Here is a 16,211-nt window from a genome sequence, read left to right as displayed (position 1 = left end):
ATCACACATTTTTGCTGACGGATGATGCTTCACTCAACATTATATGTGATAGCATCCTCTCTCTGTATATACAACAGAATACTTTGTGGAGAAGTTCTCATACTCATTAGAAAGTGACACAGGTTCACACTAGTGCAAGGACCACTTTCAGTAAAATGAATGATGTCATGCCAAATTGTCTCTCTCTAACTCTAGACAAGATGGTAGGAGTTTTCTAGACTAAATCATGTAGGCTTGGTGTACCATTTAATTGTTTTACCAGTGTTAATGGATTTGACCCAATCCATTGCCTGACAAAAAAATTCAAAGCAGTAATAGCATTAAATTTAGTATTAACACTATGGTGATGGTAGTCATTGCCTTTCTTCAACTTGAAAAATCAGTTTATCATGCCAGTTACAATGAGGAATATAACAAATGCTTTTCATGCATGAAAATATCATAAATATCATACAGATGACAGTCACATTAAATGTGAGAAACATAATCATAAGATTTAACAGGGATCCCAACCCCAAAGTTTTGTACTTTTAGTCTTGCATTTACTGAATGACCAAGTTTACTGCTAACACTGGTTCTCCTGATCAAAAGGCAATTAAATTTGTCCTTAAAATGATTAATAATAACTGCAAAATAAATACAACTGTATCACAAGAAGAATGATTAATAAAAACAACATAAATTTTTCAACTGCATGTTACAAAAAGGAAATTGAGAGGTGTCCCAAGATGATGTCAGTCACATATTTGATTCATTAATTTTTTGCAACAATAAATAATGTGTTGATGTTGCATTCTCAGAAATAAAGTAAAATTTAAAATAAAGTCAAGTACATGGATAACACAATGCATCATGAAATTGTCAGAAATTCATAGAAAGTTTTAGGCAGCAACAAAACAAAATGCACCTTTGAAACTATCAGTATATGAGAGAAGCTAAAGGCAGCTGCACAGGGAACTATTAAAGAAATAAGGAACAAAATCAATAAACTAAAAAATAAAACCATCCTGTGCTCTTGAAGGTATCTCAAATAACACCATTACCCAAAGTCAAAGCAAAAAAGCTCTCATTTAATTGATGAATTAGTCCCATTTAGTACAGGAGTATTCCCAACAAACATAAAACAAAATTATAGGTCAATTTCACTACTAGCTACCTTTTCTAAAATGACTGAAAAAGTAATTCATGATATGTCATCTAACATTTGAATAAAAATAAAGTATAAGTCAATGATCAAAATAGTTTCAGGAAAACATACATACTGAACAACTGTTTTTGACTTCTTGAATGAAGCCCTGAATGCTTTAGATCAAGGTGATTTAGACTGTTGGCGGTTTATAGACCTAGCTAAACCCTTTGAACTCATCAGTCACAATCTGCTTCTTAGGAAATTATACAGTTATGATATTTGTGGTGTTGTTTATAATGGGCTTAAATTGCGTTCTTCTAGGGGCAATAGAGGATAGAAATTTTTATTTAAAAGAAAAACCACCTTTCAAGATACAGGAAAGTTAGTCATTAAGTTTCTCAAGGCTTTGTGTTAGATCCCCTATTAATCTAAATTTCTACCTGTTTTGTAATACCACTTGTCATCACTAAAGACAGTGTCATTCACAGATGTCAGTAGCATTTTATTACATATAATACATATTCTAAAAGCCAATGTACAGCTTATAGCAGGGGGTATTTTGTACCTATATTATTGATTTCATGTCCTGTTCCATTCATGAATTGAGAAAGAGAAAAGTGACTATCTATATGCCTCTGTAAACACCCTAATCTCTATTACCTTATTCTCATGACCATGCGGGATATGTACACTGACTGCATCAGAATTGACTTACAGTCTTCCTAGAATAAATGTTTTCCACATTTCATGAACAGGATTTCTCAAGATCATTAAACACCCCTACTGGAAGACATGATTTGTTGTTATTTCACAGTTTTTGCTGTTTTGAGTATGATAAACTGACACTACTGTGATGATCTTTGTCATGCTAGTGTAGGTAACAAACTCAGAAATAAATCTATGCATTTCATGCAATGATTTCCATATGTTAGGCAACTTCAAGTTTTTCCTTTGTCTGAAACCGTGCATGCCTGATTTGAAAGACTACTAACAGAAATCCTGGGTGGAATAATAACAGTATTATGAAAAGGATATACTGCTGCTCACCATACACAGGAGATGTTGAGTCACAGACAGGCACAATAAAAAGACTGCTGCTACACATGTGAGATTTTGGCCAAAAGGATTTCTTCTAAAGTAGGAAACACACACACATTCATGCAACAACAACTCTCACACACAACCACTATCTCTGGGCACTGGGACTGAACAGTGAGCAACTGTGTCTGATGGGGGAAACAATCTGAGTGGTTGTTGTAAGGAAGAGGCTGTGGTGGGGAGGGGAAGTATTTAGAGCTGCTTGTGGGAACATACTAGGATCTGGTGGTGTCAGGTTAGGGCTGCTAGGTGCAATCAGGAGGTTAGGGGGGAGACAGAGGAGGGGAAAGGAGAGTGGAAAATAAGAGAAATAGAGGAGGGGAAAAAAGAGAGAGAGAGGGAAAGACTAGTGGGTGCACTGGTGAAATAGAAGGCTGTGTAGCCCTGGATTGGGAGCAGGGAAGGGGACTGGTGGGTGAACACCAGGGATTAGTGAAGGGTGAGGCAGGAGGATATATTGCAGGGAGAGTTCTCACCTGCACAATTCAGAAAAGCTGGTGTTGGTAGGAAGGATCCAGATGGTACAGGTTGTGAAGCAGTTATTGAACTGAAATACATTGTGTTGGGCAGCATGTTCATCAACTGTGTAGTCCAGCCATGTCTTGGCCACAGTTTGTCAGTGGTCATTCATGTGGACAGACAACATGTTGGTTGTCATGCCAAAGTAGAACATAGCACAATAGTTACAGCTTAGTTTACAGACCACATGACTATTTTCACAGGAAAACATACCTCGATGGGATAGGTGATGCTTGTGAATCAGACAGGAATAGGTGGTGCTGGTGGGAGGATATACAGGATAGGTCAGGAGGCAAACGGTTGGAAGCAGGGGTGGAGAAGGATAGAGTGTAGGTTTGGTGGGCAGCAGAATACCACTATGGAAGAGGTGCGAAGGATGGGTAGGATGTTCCTCATTTCAGGGGACAACGAGAGGCTGTCAGAGGCTGTGATTCAGTTGCTCCAGCCTGGGTTGGTACTGAGTCACAAGGGGACTGCTCCTTTGTGGCTGGAAAGTGGGAATGTGGGTGGTGGTAGATGACTGGAGAGACAAGGTATGGGAGATCTGTTTTTATACAAGGTTTGAAGGGCAATTTTCATCTGTGAAGGTCTCAGTGAGATAGTTAATATATTCAGAGCGAAAATGCTCATTACCATAGGTGTGACATCCAAGAATGGCTTGGTTGTATTGAAAGGACTTCTTCATATGGAATAGGTGGCAGATGTTGAAGTAGATATACTACTGGTGGTTGGTAGATTTCATATGGACAGAGGTACTGATGTAGCCAACTTTGAACTGGAGGTTAACATCAAGGAAAGCAGCTTGTTTGGTTGAGGAGGACCAAGTGAAGAGAATGAGGGAGAAGGCATTTCGATTCAGAGGAGTTTGGATAGGATGTCCTTGCCCTCAGTCAAAATCACAAAGATATCATCAGTGAATCTAAACAAGGAGAGGGGTTTCTAATTCTGGGTGGTTAGGAAGGACTCCTCTAGATGGCCTATGAATAGGTTGGCACAGGATGGTGGCATTGCAGGAGACCAGATTGGAGAGTTTTTTGAGGTGTAGTTGTAAGTGATGGTCTAGTTCCTGGAGATGGGGTGAAGAAATTTTACACATGGAGAGGAGGTACTGCAAGCAGGACTGGGCCTGATTTACATGGTTTTGCAGGATTAGATTGGTAATGGGTACAGACTGGTAGAATTTGAACATATGTAGGTCATTGTGGAAGGGGGAGTTGCACCTGGAGTTCATCAATTTTATGGTAAGGCTATCTGGGGGGATTCAACAAATCAGGCAACAATGCTGGAGAAATATGAGAGACTGGGTTCTGGCTAGGGATAAGAATACTTTTCTGTATTGGCACAGATGGAAGGAGCAATATCCTTCTCCATCCTTACTCCACTGCTGCTCCCAACCCCTTCCTCATGGCTCCCATCCGTGTAATAGACCTAGATGCAAGACCTGGCACATACATCCTCCCACCAGCACCTACTCCAATCCAGTTACAAGCATCACCTATCCCATTAAAGGCAGGGCTACCTGTGAAACCAGTAATGTGATCACAACCTAAGCTGCAACCACTGTGCTTTTTTCTACATGGGCACGATAACCAACAAGCTATCTATCCAGCCTGTTCACCTCCTCCTCCTGTCTTGGAGTACAACTATCTATCACATTTACAACAGCCTGCAAACTTCTTCTACATCCCCTCATAGATGACAAATCATGCTTCACAAACAAACTATATTTAGCACACCTCCAGAAACTCTCTCCCACCACCACACAGAATCCAGAACCTAAACAGATGTGCAACACAGTCTTGAACATTTTCTCCAAAAGCCTTAGTCCACAGAAGTATTGCCTTTTGCCACACTTCCAAATTCAATCATGCTGGACTTGTTAAAACCCTCTCCTTCTCTGGTTCCTACAATGAAAACACTTTTTTGTCACCAACTTACCAATCAAACTCAAACTAAAGCCAATGTTGAACCTTGCCTTCTTCTGTTTACTCCTCCATCTAACCATGATCCACCACCACTGCCTCCAAACCAAACCCTGTTAACATTCTAGACTTTCTTAACCTCAAAACTTTCCTCACCCACTCCCCCAAATCCAAAAACATGGACACCTACCTTACATCTGCAGAAGGAGCCACAACCCCCACCTAAAAACTGATCCTCACCTTTTAATCCTTATTGCTGACAAATACAACAGGATCTCTAGTTTATCCTCAAATCCTTAACCCCAACCAGAAATTCTGCCCTCTCTCTTCACTCGCCCCTGCCACTCCCTGCACTCCTACTTTTTACATGCTTCCTGAAGTCCATAAACCCAACTTTCCTGGACATCGCTTTGTGGACAGGTACTTTTCTCCCCTCCAATCTCCCCCACCCCCACCCATCCCCAACAAGCGAATCTTAGCTAAGCAAAGACACCAACAATTTGCTTCAGTGACTCTCCACGATCCCTGTTCCTTTACCATACAATGCCCTGCTCATCACTATTGATGCCACCTCCTTCTACACTGATATCCCTCATGCCCATGGTCTTGCTGGTATTACATGCCACTTTTCGCAATGCTGACTGATTCCAGACCTACAGACTCTTTCCTTGTCAGCATAACCATCTATATCGTCATGAACAATTACTTCATTTTTGAAGGCGTTACCCACAAACACATTTGTGATACAACAATGGCACCTGAATGCCACCATCATATGCCATCCTATCACCAGCCATCTAGAGGGATCCTACCTAACCACCTAGAATCCTAACCCCTCACCTTGTTCAGATTCATTGATGATGTCTTCATGATTTTGACTGAGGGTCAGTTCACCCTATCCAAATTCACTCAGAAACTCAACAATTTCTCCCCCACTCACTTCACCTGGTCCTCCTTAACCCAATAAGCCTCTTTTCCTCAATACTGACCACCTCAAAGATGGCTACATTGGTACCTCCATCTATATCAAACCTACCAAGCACCAGCAATCACTCCCTTTGACACTTGTCAACTGTTCCTTACAAGAAGTCCCTTCCATACAGTCCAGCTACTCATGGCTGTTGTGTCTGTAGTCACAAGCAGTCCATCTCCAAATATACTGAGAGTTTAACTAACGTCTCCAGAGATCAAAATTACCCTCCCACTTTGCAGAGAAACAGATCTCCTGTGCCTTGTCCCTCCAGGCATTCAACCCTCCTATATTCCCACCATGCGCCCACAAAGGATCACTCTTCTCATGTCTCAGTATTACCATGGGCTGGAGAAACTAAACCACATTCTCCGCCAGAGTTTTGACTACCTCTTGTCATCTGCTGAAATGAGGAATATCTACACCCAACATCCTTGCCAACCTTCCCACAGTGGTGTTCCACCACCCACTGAACCAATGCAATATCTTTTTCCATCCCTACTCAATTGTTGCTCCCAACCCTTGCCTCATGGCTCATATCTGTGTAAGAGACCTAGATACAAAATCTGAGCTATACATTTTCCCACAATCACGTACTCTGGTCCAGTCACATGGATCATCTGTCCAATCTAAGGCAGGGCTGCCTGTGAAAGCAGTACTGTGATTTACACATTAAGCTGCAACTACTGTGCTGCATTCTACAAGGGCATGACAACCAATAAGCTATCTATCTGCATGAATGGCCACCTACAAACTGCGGCCAAGAGACAGCTGGACCACCCAGCTGCCTGTGTCATCTGGATCTTTCCTACCAACACCAACTTTTCTGACATTTGCAATATATCCTACATTCCCCCAACCCCATGGCATCAAACTTACTAGTCCCTGTCCTTCACCCACCTATCCACTTCCCTGCTCCAACTCAAGCACTGAACAGCCTTCTATTCCACCAATGCATCCACTAGTCTTTTTCTTTTGTTACCACCTGCTCTAATTCTCTCCTTTCCCACTCCTCTTTCTCCGACTCCCTCAAACTTCTCGAATGCACCTAGCATTCCTACCCTGTCCCCACCACATCCCTACATGCTCCCACAAGCAGCACTATACCCTCCCACTCCCCATCTCAGCCCCCTTATCCCCACCATACAGATTTCTTCTCCAGTCAGAAGCAGTTGCTTGCAGTCCGCCCTCAGTTGCCAGAGACACTGGTCAAGTGTTTGTGAGTTGTGCTTGTGTGAATGTGTGTGTGGTTTCTGCTTTAGAAGAAGGCCTTTTGGCCAAGAGCTCACATGCATAGCAGTCTTTTTGCTGTGCCTGTTTGTGACAACTTCCCCTCTTGTGTGGTGAGTAGCAATCTATCCTTTTCATAATATTGTCACAGATTTGAAATTTTAGATTTTAATATTTTACTTTTCATGCCATATTATCTGAATCCTTCATTGTTTGTGTCAGGGCTTGTGTGTATCACACAATGTGAATTTTCTAACATTTACAAATGCTACACCAAATTTGTACTATTCTGCAGGTTATAAACCATGAGGGCTGTCTGAAAAGTTCTCAACTTTGCCCAGAGTCTGCAGCACTACTTACATGACTTTTCACCTTATGTTGCCACACGTTAGTAGTTATAACATAAAATTGAAAGCCATTCTAGGCAGCATTCATTCAAAGCAGTTGTGGTGAGCATGGTGTTGAAGATGGAAAAAATCAAGTATCGTTCAGTGATTAAATGCTTTGAAAAAGAAGTTATAATACTGACTGAATTTCATTTGTGGCTTGTAAATGTGTACGACAGCTCTTCATCTTCAGTTTCTACCATGAAGAAATTGGTGGTCAAGTTTAAACATGGCTGTGAAAGAGTCCATGACAATACAAATGATGTTCGAAAAGTGCAAGCACCCTGGAAATCATTGATACAGTGCATGATATGATTCTGGAAGTACTGCATATAAAGATACTAATGCTCTAGGGATATTAAAGGAAGATGTTTGTCACATCTTGCAGCAGGAACTGAACACAATATAGCTTTGCACAATATGGGTGTCACTTGTGCTCATTGTGGATCACAAATGTATTCACATGAAACTTTCTGAAAATTGCTTGATGCCTTTTAAGAAAAACAGAAGTGGCTTTTTGCATAAATATGTGTCTGTGGATGGAACAAGGATGCACCACTACACACCTGAATCCAAACAGGAGTCTATGCAGTGGATAGAAGCCAGTTCTTCAACTGCCAAGAACGTAAGGATAGTGCTATCAGTGAGAAAGATCATGAAGATGAAGTTTTAAGATGCAAAACGAATTTAGTTGACTGATTATCTTGAAGAAGGTAAAACCATAACTGAAAAATACTCCTCTCAAATTCTAATGGAACTAGATACAAGTATTCAAGAAAAGAGACCCACCTTAAAGAAATAAAAAATAATATTCCATCAGGACAATGCACCTGCCTACAAAAATGTCTTGGCAACGGAGAAATTGAGTTTGCACTGTCTGGTGATGGAACATCCACTCTGTTCACCAGATTTGGCTCCCTCAGACTTCCATCTATTCTCAAAACAGAAGAAATTCCACACCAGTCAGCACTTTTCATCCAAACAAGAAGCCATTGCAGCTGTAGATGGGTACTTAGCAGCATTTCTGGAGAAACACTACAAAGAAGATAATGGCATTGGAACACTGCTGCATGAAATGTATCAATATCAGGGGAGATTATGTTTAAAGGTAAAACTTCTTTGAAATCATAAATTCTCACTTTCACTCTCAGGTAGAGAAATTTTCAGGCAACCCTTGCACATTTGTAATTCTTAGAAATTTTTGGTAACAGCATCAACATTCAAAAGCAATGTTTCTCCCATGGTTTCGGGGTATATTTATGTGATAAAAGGTACATTTCTGAGAATTGTTTTGATCCTTACAAGTGTTGCAGATAACATATTTTGTACTAAACTGTGAGCTACAGTTGTGTATTCTATAAACTTTGGCAGCAACATCTTTTCATAATATTTCACCCTGTATTGCAGTGCAGGTATTTATGTGCAATACTTCTCCTTTTTTCCAGTCATTGACCTTTTTTTCTATGTCAGTAACAAAAATTTTAGATTCATGATATCAACATAGTTCTTGCAAATTCAACTGGTGCAGTGTAAGGTTTTGTTTTGCACATATTATAATTGTCATATTGTGTTCCATTTACATCTACATATACTTACGCATCTATATCTACATCAGTAATCTGTACATGACTGTGAGGTGCATGGCACAGGGTACACACATTATACCAACTATGGATTTCTTCCTGTCCCATTCATGTATGGAGTGCAGGAAGAAAGATGTTTGAATGCCTTGTGCATACAGTAATTAATCAAATTTTATCCTCATGATCCCTATATGAATAATATGTATGGGATTGTAGTATATTTCTGGAGTCATCATTTAAAGCCAGCTCTTGAAATGTTGTTAACAGACTTTCTCAAGATAGTTTACATCTGTCTTCAAGAGTCTTCCAGTTCAGTTCCTTCAATATATCAGTGACATTACCCCACCAGTCACACAAATCTGTGACAGCTATTTGTGCTGTGGTTCTCTGTATATGTTCAATACCTGCTGTTAGTCCTATTTGGTATGGGTCCCGCACACTTGAGCAATATTGTAGAACTGGTTGCAATAGTGATTTTTAAGCAATCTCTTTGTAGACTGATTGCACATCCCCAGTAATCTACCAATAAACTGACATCTACCACCTGCTGCATCTGCAACTGAGCCTATGTGATCATTCCACTTCGTATCCCTATGAGGTGTTACACCCAGGTATTTGTGTAAGTTGGCTGATTCAAATAGTGACTCATTGATATTATAGTTATATGATACTACATTTTTCCTTTTTTTCATTGTGTGAAGTGCACAGTTTTACATTTATGAACATTTAAAGGAAGTTCCCATCTTTGCACCACTTTGTGATCTTATCAAGATATGGCTGAATATTTATGCAGCCTCCTTCAGACAGTACTTCATTGTAGATAAATGCATCATCTACACACTTGAAATTACTTCTGCATCTGATGATGACTCTCCATCCAAGATAAAATGCTGTGTCCTCCCTGCCAAAAAGTCCTCAACCCAATCAAAAATTTCACTTGATACCCCATATGACCGAACTTTTGACAATAAGCATAGGTGTGGTACTGAGTGAAATGCATTATGGAAATTAGGTACGGCATCCCCCTGACTGCCTTGATCCAAAGTTTTTAGTGTCATGTGAGAAAAGTGCAAGTTGGGTTTCACATGATTTATGTTTTTGGAATCGATGCTGGTTGCCATTGAGGAGGTCATGCTGTTCAAGATACCTCATAATGTTTGAGCTTAGAATACATTCTAAGATTCTACAACAAACGAATGTCAAGGATATTGGACTGTATGAGAGCTGTACCAAAAGTAAGGTTCCCAATGAACTACAGCCTCAAGGGAAGGTGCTAGGCTAAATCCAACAACAGTGTCATGTGCAGTGGCTCCCCCACTCTCAAGCCCACCTGTCCACAATTTTCTATGTTGCTCAGTGTTAGCGTGGCAGCCATCAGAGTTGAAAGTGTTGATCACCGCTCCCGCCAAGTGTGAGGTTCAAGCTGTAGTCCGGTTTCTCCACACCAGGAAGTTACTGCCCATGGAGATTCTTCAGCAACTGACTGAGGTTCATGGTGAAGAGTACATGACCATTCAGCACATCTGCAAAATGGTGCAGGGCTTTTGCTGAGGGTTTCACGGAAGTTCACGGCGAAGAACAGAGTGGAAGACCACTAGTTTTGGATGTGATTGTCCAGAAGATCAACAGGGAGCTGCTCAAAAATTGGAGGGTCACTTTCCATGAACTTGTTGAATGCATTCATGAAGCTTCCCACAGAACAGATGAAAGGACTTTAACAAAAACGTTGGGTTATTGCAATGTGTGTGCTCACTGGGACCCCGGCTGCTGACTGACGGACACAAGGAGTAACGCCTTGACTGTGCTCACAAGTTTCTTCAACAGTGTGAGGGGGGAGGCAGCAAGGAGAAGTTGTTGGAATCTATCATCATGGGAGATGAAACATGGGTGTTTCATTACAACCCCAAAACAAAACAACATTCCTGTCAGTGGCATCACTCCGGTTCACAGCCAGCAAAGAATTTCAAACAAATGCAGTCAGCAGAAAAGGTTATGGTGACTGTGTTTTGGAAGCAGAAGGGGGTACTCGTCATCCATTTCATGCAACTGGGACGACAATAAACTCAGACAGATATTGTGAAACATTGACCAAACTCCAGCCATCAATCCAGAATCACCAGAGGGGATGATTGACGGAGGGAGTAGTGCTTCTTCACAATAATGCTCGACCCCATGTCGCTCGTCAAACACAGGAGCTTTTGAAGAAATTTGGGTGGTCTGTTATGCCCCATCCCCTATACAGCCCAGACTTAGCCCCCAGTGATTATTACCTCTTGCCCAAGCTAAAGGAACACTTAGGTGGCAATCACTTCAAGAGCGACTATGAAGTCTGAGCAGAGGTCACACGCTTCCTCAACGGGTTTGGTGGGAGACTTCTTCGGCTTAGGAATACAAAAGCTGGAGCACCTTCTTCAAAAGTGTGTCAAGAAAAATGGAGACTATGATGAAAAATAGACAAAAGTGTAAGCTTTTCAACAATGTATAAATCAATAACAATAAACAATGTTTTCTATTTGTAAAAAATGTGGCAACCTTACTTTTGGTACAACCCTCTTAGTTTTGTGGATCACTTCTACTCCCCTTCTTGTATGTGTGACCTGTGCTTTTTTCCAAGAGCAGGTCATGGTTTATTATTTGAGGGATCTATGATTGATTATAGTTGGAAGAGGGCCTAACTCGGCTGCAAATTCAGTATAGAATCTGACAGGGATTCCAACAAGTCTTGGAGCTTTGTTCAATTTTTACAATTTCAGCTGTTTACATTCTTCTTTTCAGTGGTACAAGGATAGAATTGGGGCAATTCTCATGGATTTTTGTTTGTAAAGGAACATTTGAAAATGGAGTTAAGCATTTCAGCTTTTGCTTTGCTATCCTCATTTTCAGTTCCTGTTTCATTCACTAGGGACTGGATTTTGAACACATTGATCATGTGAAACCCAACTTGCACTTTTCTCACATGGCATATTGAAAGCTTTAGATCAAGTCAACCAGGTAGATGTGGTATCTTTTATTTTCGAAAAATGTTTGACTCAATACCGCACCTATGCTTATTATCATAAGTACGATCATATGGGGTATCAAACGAAATTTGTGACAGGATTGAGGACTTTTTGGTAGGCAGGACATAGCATGTTATCTTGGATGGAGAGTCACCATTAAATGTAGAAGTAGCTTTGGGTGTGACCCAGGGAAGTGCGCTGGGATCCTTGCTGTTCATGTTGTATATTAATGACCTTGAAGACAATACTAATAGTAAAATCAGGCTTTTTACAGATGATGCAGTTATCTACAATGAAGTACTATCTGAGAGAAGGCGCATAAATATTCACTCAGATCTTAATAAGATTTGAACATAAAGCAGCCATTGGCAACTTGTTCCAAGTGTTCAGAAATATAAAATTGTGCACTGCAAAAAACAAAAAACATAATATCCTATGACCATAATATAAATTAGTCACTGCTGGAATTGGTCAACTGATCCAAATACTTGGGTGTAAGACTTTGTAGGGATATGAAATGGAATGATCACATAGGTTCAATTGTGAGTAAAGTAGGTGGTAGATATCAGTTTATTGTTAGAATACTGGGGAGTGCAATCGGTCCACAAAGATTGCTTACAAACCACTAGTGTAACCCATCCTAAAATATTGCTGAAGTGTAGGGGACCTGTAACAGATAGGAATAACAGGGGATACTGAACATATATAGAGAAAGACGGCATGAATGGCCACAAGTTTGTTTACTCTGTGGGAGGGTGTCACAGACATACTGAAGGAACTGAACTGGAAGACTGTTGAAGACAAATGTAAATTATCCTGAGAAAGTCTATTGACAAAGTGTCATGAACTGACTTTAAATGATTACTGTAGGAATTGACTACAAACCCCTACGTATCACTCATACAGGGCTCAAGTCACACCAATACCCAAAAAAGGAAGTTGGAGTAATCCATTGAATTACAGGCCCATATTACTAATGTCAATTTGCAGTAGGGCTTTGGAATATTTAATGTACTCAAACATTATTAAGTACAAAATTAGAATTATATATTAATACCTTCATCTGCTGATGGGCATTGATACATATCAACAGGGACAGGTGAAAATGTGCCTCGACTGGGACTCAAACCCAGAATCTCCTGCTTACATTGCAGAAACTCTATCCATCTGAGCCACCAAGGGCACAGAGGATAGTGCAACTGCAGGGACTATCTTGTGCATGTCTCTCGCAAGACCTACATTATCACCTTATATGTCCACACACTACATTTGTAGTGTCCTATATGTTCTGACAATTCCGGCCATGACCTTCCTCTTCTGTGTGGATGCACACATATTACCGGAGCTCTTACGAGACTTGGTAAGAATGTCTTCCATGTGTAATAAGTGTATTGGGTAGGGACACTGCGAATGTAGTGTGTGGACATATAAGGTGAGAATGTGGGTCTCGTGGGAGGCATGCATGAGATTACGGAACTAAGTAAGATTGTCTGCCGTGAGTAATGAGTGTAGTGGGCAGGGGCACTACGAATGTAGTGTGTGGACATTAAGTTGGGAATGTGGGTCTCACGGGGAACGTGCAAGGGATAAATCCCTGCAGTTGCACTATCCTCTGTGCCCTCGGTGGCTGAGATGGATAGAGCGTCTGCCATGTAAGCAGGAGATCCCTGGTTCAAGTCCCGGTTGGGGCACACATTTTCACCTGTCCCCATTGATACATATGAATGCCTGTCAGCAGCTGAAGGTATTAATATACAATTCTAATTTTGTTCTAGATGGCTGCAGTTCATCAATGGTGTCTGTTCTCTTGGACATGTCTGAAAGAACAGACATCATATCCATATAATTATGAAGTGCCTCGAAGAAAACAATTTATTGACACATAGTCAGCATTGATTCAAAAAATATCATTCTTGCAAAACACAACTAGCTCTTTATACTCATGAAGTAATGAGTGCTATTGACAGGGGCTGTCAAATTGATTCCATATTTTTAGATTTCCAGAAGGCTGCCGACAGTTGTGCAACTGGATTCATGATTTCCTGTCAGAAAAGTCACAGTTCATAGTAACAGATGGAAAGTCATTGAGTAAAACAGAAGTAATATCCAGTGTTCCCCGAGAAAGTGTTATGGGCTCTCTATTGTTCCCGATCTATATTAACGATATAGGAGAAAATCTTAGAAGCCATCTTAAATTGTTTGCAGATGATGCTGTCATTTACCATCTTGTAAAGTCATCAGATGACCAAATCGAACTGCAAAATAATTCAGATAAAATATCTGTATGGTGTGAAAATTATCAATTGACCCTGAATAAAGAAAAGTGAGAAGTTAATTCACATGAGTACTAAAATAAATCTGCTAAATTTTGATTACGCAATACATCACACAAATCTGAAGGCTGTAAATACAACTAAATACATAGGGATTACAATTACAAATACCCTAAATTAGACCGATCACATAGATAATATTGTGGGTAGAGCAAACCAGAGACTGTGATTCATTGGCAGAACACTTAGAATGTGCAATAGGTCTACTAAAGAGACTGCTTACATCACACTTGTCTGCCTATTCTGGAGTACTGCTGTGCAGAGTGGGATCCGCATCAGGTGGGGCTGACAGATAACAACAAAAAAGTACAAAGATGGGCAGCTCATTTTGTATTATTGAGAAAGAGGGGAGATAGTGCCACAGACATGACATGTGAATTGGAGTGGCAATCATTAAAACAAAGGCATTTTTCATTGCAGTGGGATCTTCTCATGAAATTTCAATCACCAGTTTTCTCCTCCAATTGCAAAAACATTCTGTTGGCACCCACCCACATAGGGAGAAATGATCATCATGATAAAATAAGAGAAATCAGGGCTCACACAGAAAAATGTAAGTGCTCGTTTTTCCCAAGCGCCATTCGAAAGTGGAACGGTAGAGAACAGCTTGAAGGTGGTTCATTGAACCTTCTGCCAGGCACTTTATTGTGAATAGCAAAGTAATTATGTAGATGTGGACATAGATGAGGATAAGATTAGAATAATTACTGCATGTGCAGAGGCATTCGAACAATCATTCTTCACACACTCAATATGTAAATGGAGCAATAACTGACAATGAGGCATGCCCTCTGCCATGCTCCTCATGGTGGTTTGCAGATTATAGACGTAGATGTTGATTTGGGTGTAGACTGGACACTAACTTTGGTGACACTAATGCCCTTTACATACGACCAGAATTTCTTTGGGTTTTGTGAAAGATCATTTGACAATGTTCTGCTACGGTACTCATTGAAGGCTTCACCCATTGCTCTCTTGACAACCAAATGTGTTTCATTCAGCTTCTTTCTATCTGTACTCCAACACTTTGTTTTACATGTGTTATGTAGCAATTTCCTTTTTGTTAGAAGTTTCTTTATACTGACTGTATGCCATGGAGATTTCCTCCTGTTACGAACTTTTCTGAAATCTCAGCATGATGTTTCCATCTTCAACAGTAGTGTACATTGTCAAAATTTGTTTTAATTTAGCTCTGTTTTTGAAACACACAAGTCTGTTAGTGAGAGACAAAGGTATCTTTAAGTAATCAATAAATTTCACCTCAGATTTTTCCTCTTATTACTGACAGAAATGACCTTCTTGCACACTGTAGCTTAGATCTTAAAGGAACTTGCAGTACTTGTAGCATAAAAGATAAAGTTATTTGTTTAATGCTCAGTTAAACATTGCAACGATCAAAAAAATGCAGGCCACTGTGAAAAAGGCTGAATTTGCAGACAGCAGTGCCACAAGCCACGGGCTGCTCTGTCCCAAGATAATGTTTTAATTATTTTTAAAACATAAAACAACCTTCAGCTGAACAATTAGATATCACTGTTGACACAATTAGATATCACTGTTGACAGGTGCATTCTGAATGCAGCCGTAAAGGTTAGGTATAATAGTGGAAGCTTCATGCTACCACCTCAAGCCTCCATCTTTAACACGTTGGCTGCTACACACATAGCAGTGAATATTTCACCTACAGGCCAGGTGTGAGGTGAGGCCTAGCCAGTTCACATTAACAAAATAATTTGGGAATCTTGTCAAAGAAAGTTATTTAACTCCCTACTTACTTAAAAGTGGACCTTATAGGACAGCTAGAAAATTGAGGATGGCAGCAGAAATGTGATGTCATAGTGTGCTGTGTCAATGCCTACTGTTACAGTTTAGTCATTACACAATGATAATTAGAAACAGAAACTATTTGTAAACATTATCTAAACTATAAATGAAAGGAAAGCAAATTATCACGTTTACAATTTCTAATGTGTTGAGTAGCCAAGTGGGCATGAGAATTCAGAGCCTTCTGTCCACTTTCCACAGAATGCAACTAACCTCTT

At 40.2% G+C, this 16,211-nt stretch overlaps 1 protein-coding gene across 1 annotated transcript in view; it reads right to left on the bottom strand.

The window, feature by feature from the left end:
- Nucleotides 1-16,211, bottom strand: part of LOC126237335 (cysteine sulfinic acid decarboxylase-like) — a 131,980-nt gene that overhangs the window by 93,902 nt on the left and 21,867 nt on the right. The gene's annotated exons all lie outside the window — the stretch shown is intronic.

This window comes from Schistocerca nitens, chromosome 1 (assembly GCF_023898315.1).
Source record: "Schistocerca nitens isolate TAMUIC-IGC-003100 chromosome 1, iqSchNite1.1, whole genome shotgun sequence".
Lineage (NCBI taxonomy): Eukaryota > Metazoa > Arthropoda > Insecta > Orthoptera > Acrididae > Schistocerca > Schistocerca nitens.
The sequence above is the reverse complement of the archived record's forward strand: the minus strand, read 5'-3'. Positions and strand labels throughout refer to the sequence as shown.